The 12953-nt window shown below is 34.0% G+C and overlaps 1 long non-coding RNA gene across 1 annotated transcript; it reads left to right on the plus strand.

Annotated features, from left to right (window-relative positions):
* Positions 1-2944: 2944 nt before the first annotated feature.
* LOC145568899 (uncharacterized) lies at positions 2945-6238 on the plus strand. Its single transcript, XR_014096009.1, has 3 exons — positions 2945-3268; positions 5487-5586; positions 5683-6238. It is a non-coding gene; the product is annotated as an uncharacterized LOC145568899 (long non-coding RNA).
* Positions 6239-12953: the final 6715 nt, after the last annotated feature.

Genomic DNA, 12953 nt, shown 5'->3' on the forward strand with positions numbered 1-12953 from the left:
CGCAATGTAAAAGACTCATTTCGATAAGCATCAAACATAGACACGCCTTCATCCCACAATTTTTTTAAATCTTTAATCAATGGTGCTAAGTATATATCTATGTCATTCCCTGGCTGCTTAGGTCCTGAAATCAATAATGACAACATAATGTACTTACGCTTCATAATTAGCTAATGTGGTAAATTATAAATCACTGACAGAACTGGTCAGGTGCTGTGTTGGCTACTCATGTTACCAAATGGGTTTATTCCATCAGTACATAAGCCTAGCCTTAAATTCCTTGATTCACAACCAAATTCTTTGAATTCATCATCAATATATTTCCATTGTGGGGAATCTGCTGCATGTCGAAGCATTTCGTCTTTTTCGCACTCATCAGCATGCCATGTTAGATTCTTTGCATCATTAACATTAGCGAACAAACGCTTAAACCTTGGCACAATAGGCAAATACCAAAGAACCTTGGCAGGAGCCCCTCCTTTGACAATTTCACCATCATTGCTCACCTTATATCGTGATGTCCCACATTTTGGACATTCATGCAAGTCACTGTACTCTTTTCGATACAACACACAATCATTTGGACAAGCATGTATCTTCTCAGCATCTAAACCTATTGGAAACAACATTTTCTTTGCTTGGTATATAAAACTTGGAAGCTCATTACCTTCGGGAAGCATATCTATCAATGATTCCAACAAATCTGTGAAACCCTTATCACTCCACCCATGTTTGGCTTTTATTTTGAACAACTTTAGTACACCAGAAAGTCTAGGTTACTTGGAACAGCCAGCATACAAAGGTTTATTAGCATCACTTAATAAACTATCTAAAACATATCCCCTCTCATGCATATTTTCCTCCATATCAAGCAACATCTCATCAATTGATTATCTTCATAATCATCATCTACATTATTTAAGCCCACTACATTATCATCGTAGTTAATATCAGCATCTACTATTCCCTCACCATGCCAAACCCATTCAGTATAATTCTTCAAAAACCCATTACAAAAAAATATGATCTCATAGTTCATTTTCATTAGACACAATACCCATATTTCCACAAGTCTTACAAGGACAACATATTTTCTCCCCTTTTTTATGTTTCAAGGCAAATTGAATAAAAACTTCAACCCCTTGTTGAAATTCAGGCGTAGTACGCTTTCAGGTAATCTAAGTTTTGTCCATTTGATCTCTAACAAAGACATGTCCCACATATATTTAATTAATTAACATTAAATCTCATAAACCAATATTCAAGAATTTAAATAATATATGACTTTTTGACAGGGTCCTTATCACTCTGGTTGAACTCATTCTAGATTTTTTATTATTAGTAGCAAAGTACGTTATAGCACAAGGTCACATCGTAGTGTCTACCATATATGCATCAGAATCAAAATAGTTTTATCAATGAATTATATAATTGATACGAGCATCTATATAGTGGAATACATAATCTTCTATATAGTCAAACTAATAAATTAATTGAAAAATCAATTTTGTAGATGTCAAACTAATACGGAATGCATAATCTTCATCTTTCTTAATTTTATAAGTTTCTAGTGGAACACAAAAAGAATAATTAAACACGTTGAAAATAACAAATAAATATCAACTAAGAAAATTAAGTTCAAGATTAACAAATCACATCAATAATCAACATGCAATGGTCCAACATAACCGTACTCTATGAAAAAACCCCACAAATATTGTAATTCAATTGAGCATAATACTCCAAAAAAACGAATTCAGCCTAATTTAAATAACAAGAAAATGAATTTTGATGAACTTAAACACCAAAATTATAATAACTCATGTATGAATAGATGAAATCACGGTTTATAAGATGCTTACCTTCAAATTCGAAGCTTCTACAAAATATTAGATGAGACCCACCGCCGGAATTATCACAATTATGCCAAAAAATTGGGTTGTTGGGGATGAGACGCAATTTTGTTATTGGGGTTTGATTGGAATCAAGTTTCTGAGGTTTGGTTTGCGTGGGAAAGCACGGTAATGACAAAGCTAGAAGATGAATAGTTTTTACTTTTCAAGGATTTTAAACTTTTGATGCTTTTCTTTTACAAAAATTCTAATGGATTTCTTTACTTTATTTTTTTATTAAAGAAACGTAATACTCTTTTACCTCTTTTTTTTTGTGATACAAACTTTCTTTTAGTAGTATTATTTAATCTCTTAGTAGTATAAAATTCTAATGTACCAATTGGGGCAAAAATATGGGACGGACGGAATACTCAGTATTAGATAACTTAAAATGTTACTCCGTATTATACGACTCAAAATGTTTATTGGTCGCACGTTACACACTCCGTTCATAAATATTTGATACATTTGACTTTTTCGCTATTTATGTACTAAGTTTAACCATCGTTATTTTAATAACGCGTAAAAAACAAATATTTTTATGAAATATATTGTGAAATAGTTATTAATATAAATTTTCATAATATGATATCAACATTTTTTATTATACATGTAAGATCAAACCAGCATGTATTGACAGTCAAGTTTGACTATTTCAATTATTTAGAAACGGATGAAGTAACATCCAATAACAATTTTTCAAATGTAAGATGCAACCTTATGCATTGATTTATGGCAGTCATATACAAGACAAGTAACTCTTAAAATATGTAAGTTTATATACTCATTAAGGGATAAGTTAAAATATCTAGATAAATTCATATTCAAACCTTACGCATCACCTTATTTACAAGAGGCGACTCCAAAGGTATAAGAGTCACATACCAAAACATATGACACTTTAGACTTACTTTCATAATTTCTAATACAACCTAATGTGTCGCCTAATTTATAACGAGTGACTCCTAAAGCTTATGAGTCAGATATTAATTTCAATTGATGTATTAGACTTATTAGCTATATTCATATAACAACCTTACACATCACTTAATTTATATGAGGCGACTCCAAACATTTATGAGTCACACAATAATAATCAGGTGACACTTTACATTTTTTCTTAACTTATTATACAACCTATAGTGTCGCCTCATCTATAAGGGGTGACTCCAAAGGCTAACGAGTCGCATATTTTTAACACGCGGCTCTAAAAGGGCAACTTTTAAAGGTATTTTTATAGTAGTGGTTGTTCGTTAATCAAGCCCTTTCTCCCTATTTGGCAAGCGTCGTCGGTCGTTGTTCGTAAATCTTACGGATTGAACAAAGACAAAGATAAGAAATCCCCCATTTCTCGTTCTTCTCATGCTGGTCTTCAGGTCTTATCTTTTCCCTATTTTCTGTTTTTTTTTTTTGCTGGGTTTTTTATGTAATTTTTGTAGATCTACGCATGTTTTCTCAAAATTTGAGGAATTTTGCTTGTTGGGCTTTGTTCAACTCACTTTAATTGTCTTTTGGTTGTGTAATTTGATATGATTTTCATGAGATTAGTTTATGGGATTTTTGGTTTTTTTAATTTGGTTCTGAAATTCTGTATTTGGGATTTTTTGGAGGTGGGGGTTGTGTTAATTGTCATTAGTTGTTCCGTTTGAATAGATGTTTTGATATCGGGTATGAACTATTGTAATGCTTGTTGGATGTGTTTTGTTTTGGGGCAAGTGTTGTGGTAGAATTAATCTTTGAACATTCAGTGATGTGAAGTTTATAACTCGACTTTTCTGATTAGTTTGAGATGATTGCCATTGCTCGGGTTGCCGTCTCTGGAATCGTTGTTGAAATAGACGCTTGTAGGTTGCAATGACTTATTTTAATTTTTCTGGTTTTGATTTTTATTATTATGCTTTCTGTGAGAACCAAAAAATATATATTTTGGTTGTGTAAATTTTTTTTGTTGGTAGAGTTGAGAATTTAGTATGTGAGATTAGCTTAAAGATTCTCAAAGGTGATGAGATGCTATTTTTTTTCAAGCAAAGGTGATGAGGTGCTTGAAGACAGAGTAGATTGCTTGTATATGTCTATAGAGCCTTTTTCTTGTAAAATGCTTCGCTATTGTGTAATATTAGTTAAATCGAGTATGTTTAATTTTATGTCTAATGGAACTATCTCCATGTCATACCAAGAATAGCGTGTCAAAGGTTTTTCTTTGAAGATTCTTTGTTAATCTTGTATTGCAGCCTTGTAGAAATTTAGGGTTTTTTTGGAGTAAAATCAGTTGAATACTTCAATGTGATTTTGAATGGATGGAATACTAGTTATATTGGTTATATTAGTACTGGGAGGCCTAGTTCATGAAGATGAGGACTTTATCAATAACAAAGATAGAATTATTTTTTATCTTCTTGTGCTATTTTCTAAAGTATTAGAAAATTGAAACGAATAGTTTAGGATCCATTTGTTATCACTAAAGACACTAAAGTATTTAATTGTTTGTGTTTCCAAAAGTCATATGGTGCACGGTATCTATCAAAAATAATAAAATTCATCAAATATATTAGATTTATCATGATTTTGAAATCTGGCAACCACTTATTCTAGTTTCTTCTTCATCTTCTTCTTCTATTTTTTTTAATAATCATTTAACAAAAACGAAGACAAAAGGGTTCTTAGTAATTTTAAGTAGTTTCTACCACATTACCTTCATCTTGGCAATTACTCTTCACATTGCAATTGATCCTATGTGTGCTTATCTAAATAGAGATTTATTGGGCCATTGGAAGATTTGCACTAAGGATAATTTTTACCAAAATAACTCATAATTTCTAGATGACCTGTCATATGTTTGAGGTTTAGATGTTGTGCATTATCTTCAGAAAGGTTTAATTGCTAACAATGCAAGACATTAACAAAGATTCTAATATTTTGATGGCTAGAAGAATTTTTAAAACTCCAACAAACGGGATGTAATCTTGTAGAGATTTTGTAACTTGTTTGTAATTGCTATTGCACTTTTATGATTTTAATTAATTATTTTCAATCTTATTTGTCTAGATTCTCTATAAACATGTTATGGTATATTTCTATCTACTTCTGCCAAGGCAAGTGAGAAGTCGTGCTGCCAGCTTGCTCTTCTTTTTTTTTTTTTTTTTTTGTTATTTCAATCTACTTTGTAGAATATGCATTTGTGAGCATTTGGAGGGGTGGGGCTTGGGGGTGGGGATGAAAGTTGTTAAATTTATTGGGGAGGTGGTACTATATGTAAAGAGTACCATTATGACATGCATTCTTAGAGTTTAAGAATGTGCTTATTGCTAGTTTTTGACATATTCTGGCTAAAATGATTTAACACAATTAAACAAAGTAAGAAACTTTGCATTTACCCAATTACAGGAACCTTGAAAAGGGCATATAAATCCTCTTAACCGATTTGGTAGAGCACACTGTCCACTGTTACGACCTATATATTTAATTTTAGTGAACTGGCACCATCTCCTTGTGTAGAAAGTTGTAGGGCGGTGGGCCTAGGCCTTTGGCTTAGCAAAAGCAGAGCTTAGTTTCCCTTCTTTTTTGGTCTTAATACTTCTTTTTACGTGTTTGTAGTCTATGTGATGGTTTGGCTGGTGCCATTTGTATCTACATTAACTAGGGGTAAATGAACTGGATATATAAGTCGGTCAGATCCATGTATGCAAACATTAAGGTGAGTCGGTCAGATCCATCAACAGTTTAATACTATGTTTTCATTTTTTGCTCTTTTTCCTACCACCTGATGTACATTGCATGTTATTGGTTGCAGTGAAGTGTATGCATGCTGAGATTCATCTGCTCAAAGTATCTATAACTTCCGGGAGTATGTAGTTGCAAGGCATATAGATTGTGTTTGTCAATTGTATTTTTTTTTTTTGTGGTAACCTGGATAGATTACCAAGAGACAAAGTAATCATCTTGCCAACTCTATATTGCCTTTTTTTTATGTTTCGTGTATTTGACTGCTCAATAAAGCAACACATTATCATGTTAAAACCTCTTTCGATTTATCCTGATTTTCACATGCTGCCCTCCATGCATCAGCAGATTAGAAAACACATTCATTCTTAAGTTTTACGAGCACAAGGGGCATATAGCAAGGCTGCTGCTACTGCTTCTGTGTTGCCGTGCTGCTGCTTCTATGTTGCTGTGCTGCTGCTCCTGTTCTGCAACTGTGCAGCTGCATATTACATGCTCTTTGTTTGTAACCTTGTATTTTTTTTTGGACGAAAATTGTAATATTACAGCATTTTTTTATGAAAATATGTAAGTTTATATATATGTTAGTGTTTATATATCAATTTAAGTGAAAAAAATGCAAAAAAAAAAAAATTAAAAAAAAAATTTACTTTTTTTGGCCATTAAGGGCACCGATTCTGAACAGGTTCTGGTGCCAATAAACCCTTAAAAAAACGCGGTAAGATTAATAAATATTAGCACCGATTAGCCAATTTAAGAAATTGCCACCAGTTTTGAACCGGTGGCTTTTTTTGGTATGAAATGGCATCCTCAAATACTCAACGGTTCAAAATCGGTGCCTTATGGGGGTTTTGAACCGGTGCCAAAATGCGTTTTTCTACTAGTGGATATAGTATCTTAATTTCTTACCATCCACATTTCCAATAAATTATTAACATTCCATATTTCCAATAACATTATACATTTCCAATAATAGAGTACATTCACCAAACCTATTATGTCAATTATAACCGAATAAAAGTGACTTTTCCAGCATTTTAGTTGCAAATATCATACTACATATCTAATATGATGAGTAGTTCAACACATGGTAAATCTCACATTTCTAATACTAAATTAAATCAAATGCATAAAAAAAAGGATATAAGTAGAATTAGTGGAATAATAAAGTGTAGAAATCGTGGAGAAATTCCCATTAAATGGAATTAATCTCAAAGTCAATAATCTAAACTGATTTTTTTTTTTTTCAAAAATGATATGTCCCAACATTTACTTCCCTAAGTAAACCCCAATAAGAGTTCTAGCAGACGAAAATCAAATTTATCATTTTGCATACTTGAAAAAATAGAATCTTGAAATAAAAATAAACGATCCAAACACAACCCAAATATCAATGACATTTTCTAGAAGACTAATAAATTATGCCAAAATAAAACTAAAATTCCTCTTTAAAACCCTAGTTTAAGAAGAATAACTTCACTAATTTTGACCAATAGATAAAGAATCCACCTTAGAAGAACCCTCAATTGCCTAAACTGAAGAATACATTGGAAAATGAATAACAAATCAAGGGTTTGTGAATTGATAAAATTGAGAAAACGTATTACCTTACACGGTTGACATAGCGCTCGATCTACAAATGAAAGAGAATAAGTGATGTCGGAACCAGACTTACGAAAAGATTTGAAAATGTTCTTGATTTCACCGTTTTCGACATTTACTGTAGCGAAGAAGGTGATAGGGAAGAAGAAAATAAAAGTAGCGAACAAGTTCTAAGTTGTTTTTATTTTATTATTTTTTAACTTCTTTTAGGTATTATGAGGACTCTAACGGTTTAACCATACCTAACCCTAACGATTTTTTAGGTTCTGTATTTGCAGGTTAGACAGTTTGAGAGTGAAGGGATTGGAAGTGTAAATGATTACTAACCTTAAAGTGTCTCTAATGGGAATTGAACCCCAAAATCAAGGTTAAAAGGTGCAATAATTCCTACTAAACCAAGTTTAGTTAGGTGAGCTTATACTACTGAATTAGAATAGAGAATATCAATATATGACAACATATTTTTAAGTCTAGTAAAGGTTAACAAAAAAAAAAAAAAAAAATCTAAACTCTATGAGATTTGTCTATGGTATTTTTTTCCCAAGGGATCTTTTGTTAAACATCAACTAGAATAAATTAACAATCTTAATTACATGTAAAGCTTACAAGTTACAACCAAGTTTTACTTAATATTATAATAGTGTTACTTAAAACCAAAGTGATACAATAAAGTGTTACTTAATTAGAAAGTGTTACAATCAAGTGTTACATAAGATCAAAGTGTTACAAAAGTGTTACCTATAAATTAGCTAAGTATCTTACCTTCAAAGTGATACCATGTGGTGTTACCTTAGATCATTTTTGTACTAGTGGATAACGAGCATTGCTTTGCTAACAACGAAAATGACAAATAAATAATTAAAGCAGTGGAAACACTTGAAAATAAAACACCGATAATTGAGGATACCGAAACGGTTAATATCTCAAAAGATCCAACTATTAAAAGAGAAGTTAAAATTGGTTTAACTCTTAATAAAGAAGAAAGAACTGATTTAATTGATCTATTAAAAGATATATCAATGTTTTTGTCTGGTCATATGAAGATATGCCAGGAATAAATAGAGAAATTTCTCAACACATTATACCATTAATCCCAGGAATGAAACCTGTAAAACAAAAGTTACATCGAATGAAACCCAACGTAGCTCTTAAAATAAAAGAAGAAGGTCAAAAACAAATAACTGCAGGTGTTATCAAGGTATCTAAATACCTCGAATGGATTGCTAATGTGGTACCAGTCCCCAAAAAAGATGGTAGGGTAAGAATGTGTGTCGACTACAGAGATCTAAATAAGGCAAGTCCAAAGGATGACTTCCCTTTACCACACATCGATATTCTGGTAGACAACACAGCCAATCACGCGCTTCTCTCATTTATGGATGGGTACGCAGGTTATAACCAGATCCTCATGGCAGAAGAAGACATGGAAAAGACCACCTTTATAACACCTTGGGGCACTTACTGTTATACGGTGATGCCATTCGGGTTGAAAAATGCGGGTGCCACTTACCAAAGAGCAGCGACTGCCTTACTCCATGACATGATGTGTAAAGAGGTTGAAGTATATGTGGACGATATGATTGTAAAATCAAAAGACCGTCTAGGTTATCAAGTAGCCTTGAGAAAATTCTTCGAAAGATTAAGGAAATACAACATGAGGCTAAACCCAAGTGTGCTTTTGGAGTCGCCTTAGGAAAACTCTTAGGCTATGTCATTAGCTCTAGAGGAATAGAAATAGATCCAACCAAGATCAAGGCAATCATGTCAATGCCATCGCCTAAAACTGAAAAACAGATTCTAGAATTTATTGGTCGGTTGTAATACATAAGTAGGTTCATATACAAACTCACCACGATATGGGAACCAATATTCAAGAAGCTCAAAAAGAACGTGCCAGTAATATGGGATGAAGAATGTCAAAAGCCTTTGATAAGATCAAAGCCTATCTCGCCAATCCTCCTGTATTAGCACCTGCACTTCCAGGAATCCCTCTTCATCTATACTTAACAGTCACCAAAGAAACAATGGGAGCTATGCTCGCACAAGAAGTAGAAGGCAAGGAAAACGCCATCTACTACCTAAGTAAGAAGATGCTTGAGTATGAAGTATGCTACACACCTCTTGAAAAGTTGTGCCTCGCCCTTGTGTGGGCCACAACCAAGTTAAGGCACTACATGCTCGTTCATACGGTATATGTAGTATCACGAATGGATCCCCTTAAATATCTATTTGAAAATCCACACTTAACGGGCGAATATCTAGATGGATAGTCAATCTAGCCCAATTTGACGTAAGATTCATGCCTCAAAAAGTCATTAAAGGATAATTGGTTTCAGATTTCTTAGCAGACTTCCCGATCGAAGACTCAACACCATTGCATGAAAATGACTTCCCGAATGAAGACTTAATGTTCACAGAAGATGATACTTGGACATTATACTTCGACGGGGCATCAAACCAGAAGGGATGTGGTGTAGGAGTCTTATTGGTATCACCTAAAGAAGAGCATGTCCCAATCTCAATCAAGTTAGATTTTGACGTTACCAATAATGCTGTGGAATATGAAGCATGTGTGGTAGGCCTCGAAACTGCTTTGGCATTGGGAGTGAAGAAACTTCGAATATTGGGGATTCTTCCCTTATTATTAACCAAATCTCCAAAAGATGGAAAGTAAAAAGTGAAAGTTTGGCTCCTTACCAAACATATCTAGAAACGCTTACTAATCAACTCAAGAAAGTAGAGTACACCTACTTACCAAGAGAAGAGAATTAGTTCGCTGATGCCTTGGCAAGACTAGCCTCAATTGTTAGAATTCCTAAGGAAATTGAGCAAATGCCTTTGACAATAGAGAAACGGCATAAACCAGCTTATATTCAAGCTATCGAAGATGAGGAAGTAGTCCAAGAAGAGGAAGAGGAAGAACCTTGGTACACCGACATCCTCAATTATGTCACAAAAGGAGAATACCCACCTCATGCTGACAAAAGAGCTAAACGCGCTCTAAGGATTTTAGCTTCCCAATTTGTGCTCATAAATGACGAGTTACACAAAAGGGTACCTAAAGGTAGAGCTCTTCTATGCGTAGGCAAGATAGAAGCCCAAAGGGCAATGAGGATAATCCATGAAGGAGCATGTGGAACTCATATGAATGGCAAAATGTTAGTCCAAAAGATATGCGAGAAGGATATTATTGGACTACCATGAATAGGGGTTGTCATCAATATGTGAAAAGATGTCCCAAATGCCAAATATACGCTAACTTATAACATTTTCCACCATCCCTCCTTTATACCTATACATCTCCATGGCCATTCTCAACATGGGGAATAGATATCATTGGAAAAATAACCCCTCCTAGGACAGGAGGCCATGAGTACATCCTTGTTGCAATAGACTACTTTACAAAATGGGTCGAAGCAACCTCATACGCGAAACTCACTACAAAACATGTAGCACTCTTTATCGAAAGAAACATCATATGTCGATATGGAGTCCCACATGAGATGATAAGTGACAATGGAACTCACTTTCAAGCAGAATGCGAGGAATTGCTTCAAAAGTATGGCATTCAACACTATCACTCTTCCTCATATAGACTTCAAGCAAATGGGGCAGTAGAAGCAGCCAATAAGAACTTAAAAGGTATCATTGAAAAGATGATTGAAAACTACAAGGATTGGCCTAACAAACTCCACTTTGCTCTCTAGGGTTATCGCACGTCAATCCGTTCATTGACAGGAAATACGCCATTTTTCTTGGTTTATGGAATGGATGTCGTACAACCTATAGAATTGGAAATACCTTCCTTATGTATCGCGTTGGAAAGTAAACTTGATGAGGTTGAATGGACAAGAGCAAGGTATGAAGAGCTAATTCTACTCGATGAAAAACGACTAGAAGCTCTACATCATACTCAATGCTACCAAACTCGCATGGCTAGACACTTCAATAAGAAGTTCAAGACAAGAAACATCAAAGTAGGAGATTTGGTGTTAAAAGCGTTAAGGAAAAATGTTCTAGAACCAAGAGGCAAAATTACGCCTAATTGGTCCGGACCATACATTGTCAAAACTATCCTATCAGGAGGTTCTGCAAAACTAACTAACACGGATGGTAATCTGATAAGTGTCATTTATGTCACTATTTTTTAGGATTTTCTAGTTAGTTTTTCACAGTTTTGATATCTTTTTACTTGGTTTTAATAACGTTTTATTACATTTGTCATGTTTGCGTGTGAAATGTCGTTATTTCTCAATTTTGACTTTTCTTGCATAATTTGGTTGCTTATTGCATTAGATTAAACTTTATTGATTTGTTCTTATGTTTAGGAACACTTGGATAAGTTCATTGTTCAAGATTGAAGAAATATAAAACATAAAAGAACAAGTAATGAAGAAATGTGCACTTGATTTGCAACGATTGAACTTCAAACGCCTATATCTTAAAAATTTTGGAGTGATTCTAATTGGAGATGAAAGCTTATCTCGAGAGCTTTCCAACGACAGGTCATATGATCAATTCCGATGTAAAATGAGGGAGTTATGTTAGTTTGAAGCTGAACAGTTTTGTCTAGCACGTAGGAGCGCGGGCGCGCCCGCTCCAAACTTTCTGGAACGATTCTGCCTCTTTTGCTGCAGCTAGGAGCCCCCGTGCACAACCTTTGGAGCGCCCGCTCCTATACGTGCTACTCGACTTTTTTACGGAGCTTCCTAGGCAATTTAGTAAGGAGTATAAATAGATTTTGCTCATTTTAGAGGGGAATTCATTTTTCAGTAGTTTTTAAATTAGTTTTAGGTTTTTAGAGAGAGAAACTCTCAAATTTTGGAGAGAGAAAGTGAGAAACACAATGGTTTTCATGGATTTTGGATAATCAAAGGAGGAATTTGATGATTTGAAGATCTCCGTCTTATTTCAATGAGCATTCTTACTCACTTTTCTCTTTATGCTTTCTTTAATTGCTTTGTTAGTCATGTTTGAATAGATTTCCTTATACTAGGTGTTGAGTGAAGCTTTGTAATGGTTAATTGGGTTATTTGATGATAATTGTGTGATTAAATTGATTGAATTGATGATTGCATGTTATTTGTTTTAGATTGGATTGATCTCCCATGATAGCAAACTTAATTGCATATTAGTTCTAGTTTGACAAGGGATTGTGAATTAGAATTCATATATTTGATTGCATTTTGGGTAAATTTCTTCTATGCACCTAGTCAATGAGGGATCTAGGCTAGGAATTTGAGAGATTGCTCTTGAGTGTAATAAATTCCCATTTTAATTCTTTCTTTGCATGATTGATATTCAAATGGATTCTCATTAACTTGTTAATTGTTTAAATTGGATCTTTGCCCCTAGTAGACTTTATAATATCTTGTTCTTTATATGTGTGTTAGTGGAGTTATAGTGTCCTCTATCCATAAAGCGACTTCGGCGTAGTTTAAGCATTAGATCGAGAACAATCTAACATTACCGTTCCTAGTGGTTCGACTCTAAACTTACCACTAGACTTGTTTAGGGGTTAGTTTAGGATTATAATAAATTTTGTTTGGCCGTGAGGAGGTTAGTCAAGAACCTAATTTCCCCGCGTTCACAATGAATTCTCAAACATGACAAATCTTGACCAACTTAAGAAATTCTACCCAAGATTACTTGAGTTCTACACTCAAAAGAGCTACGTTTGGCCTGATTCCTTAATAAGGATACATAGGCAACCCTTTACACGGCGCGGCCACTTTAAAT

Source organism: Chenopodium album, chromosome 11 (assembly GCF_948465745.1).
Source record: "Chenopodium album chromosome 11, dcCheAlbu1.1, whole genome shotgun sequence".
NCBI classification, from domain to species: domain Eukaryota; kingdom Viridiplantae; phylum Streptophyta; class Magnoliopsida; order Caryophyllales; family Amaranthaceae; genus Chenopodium; species Chenopodium album.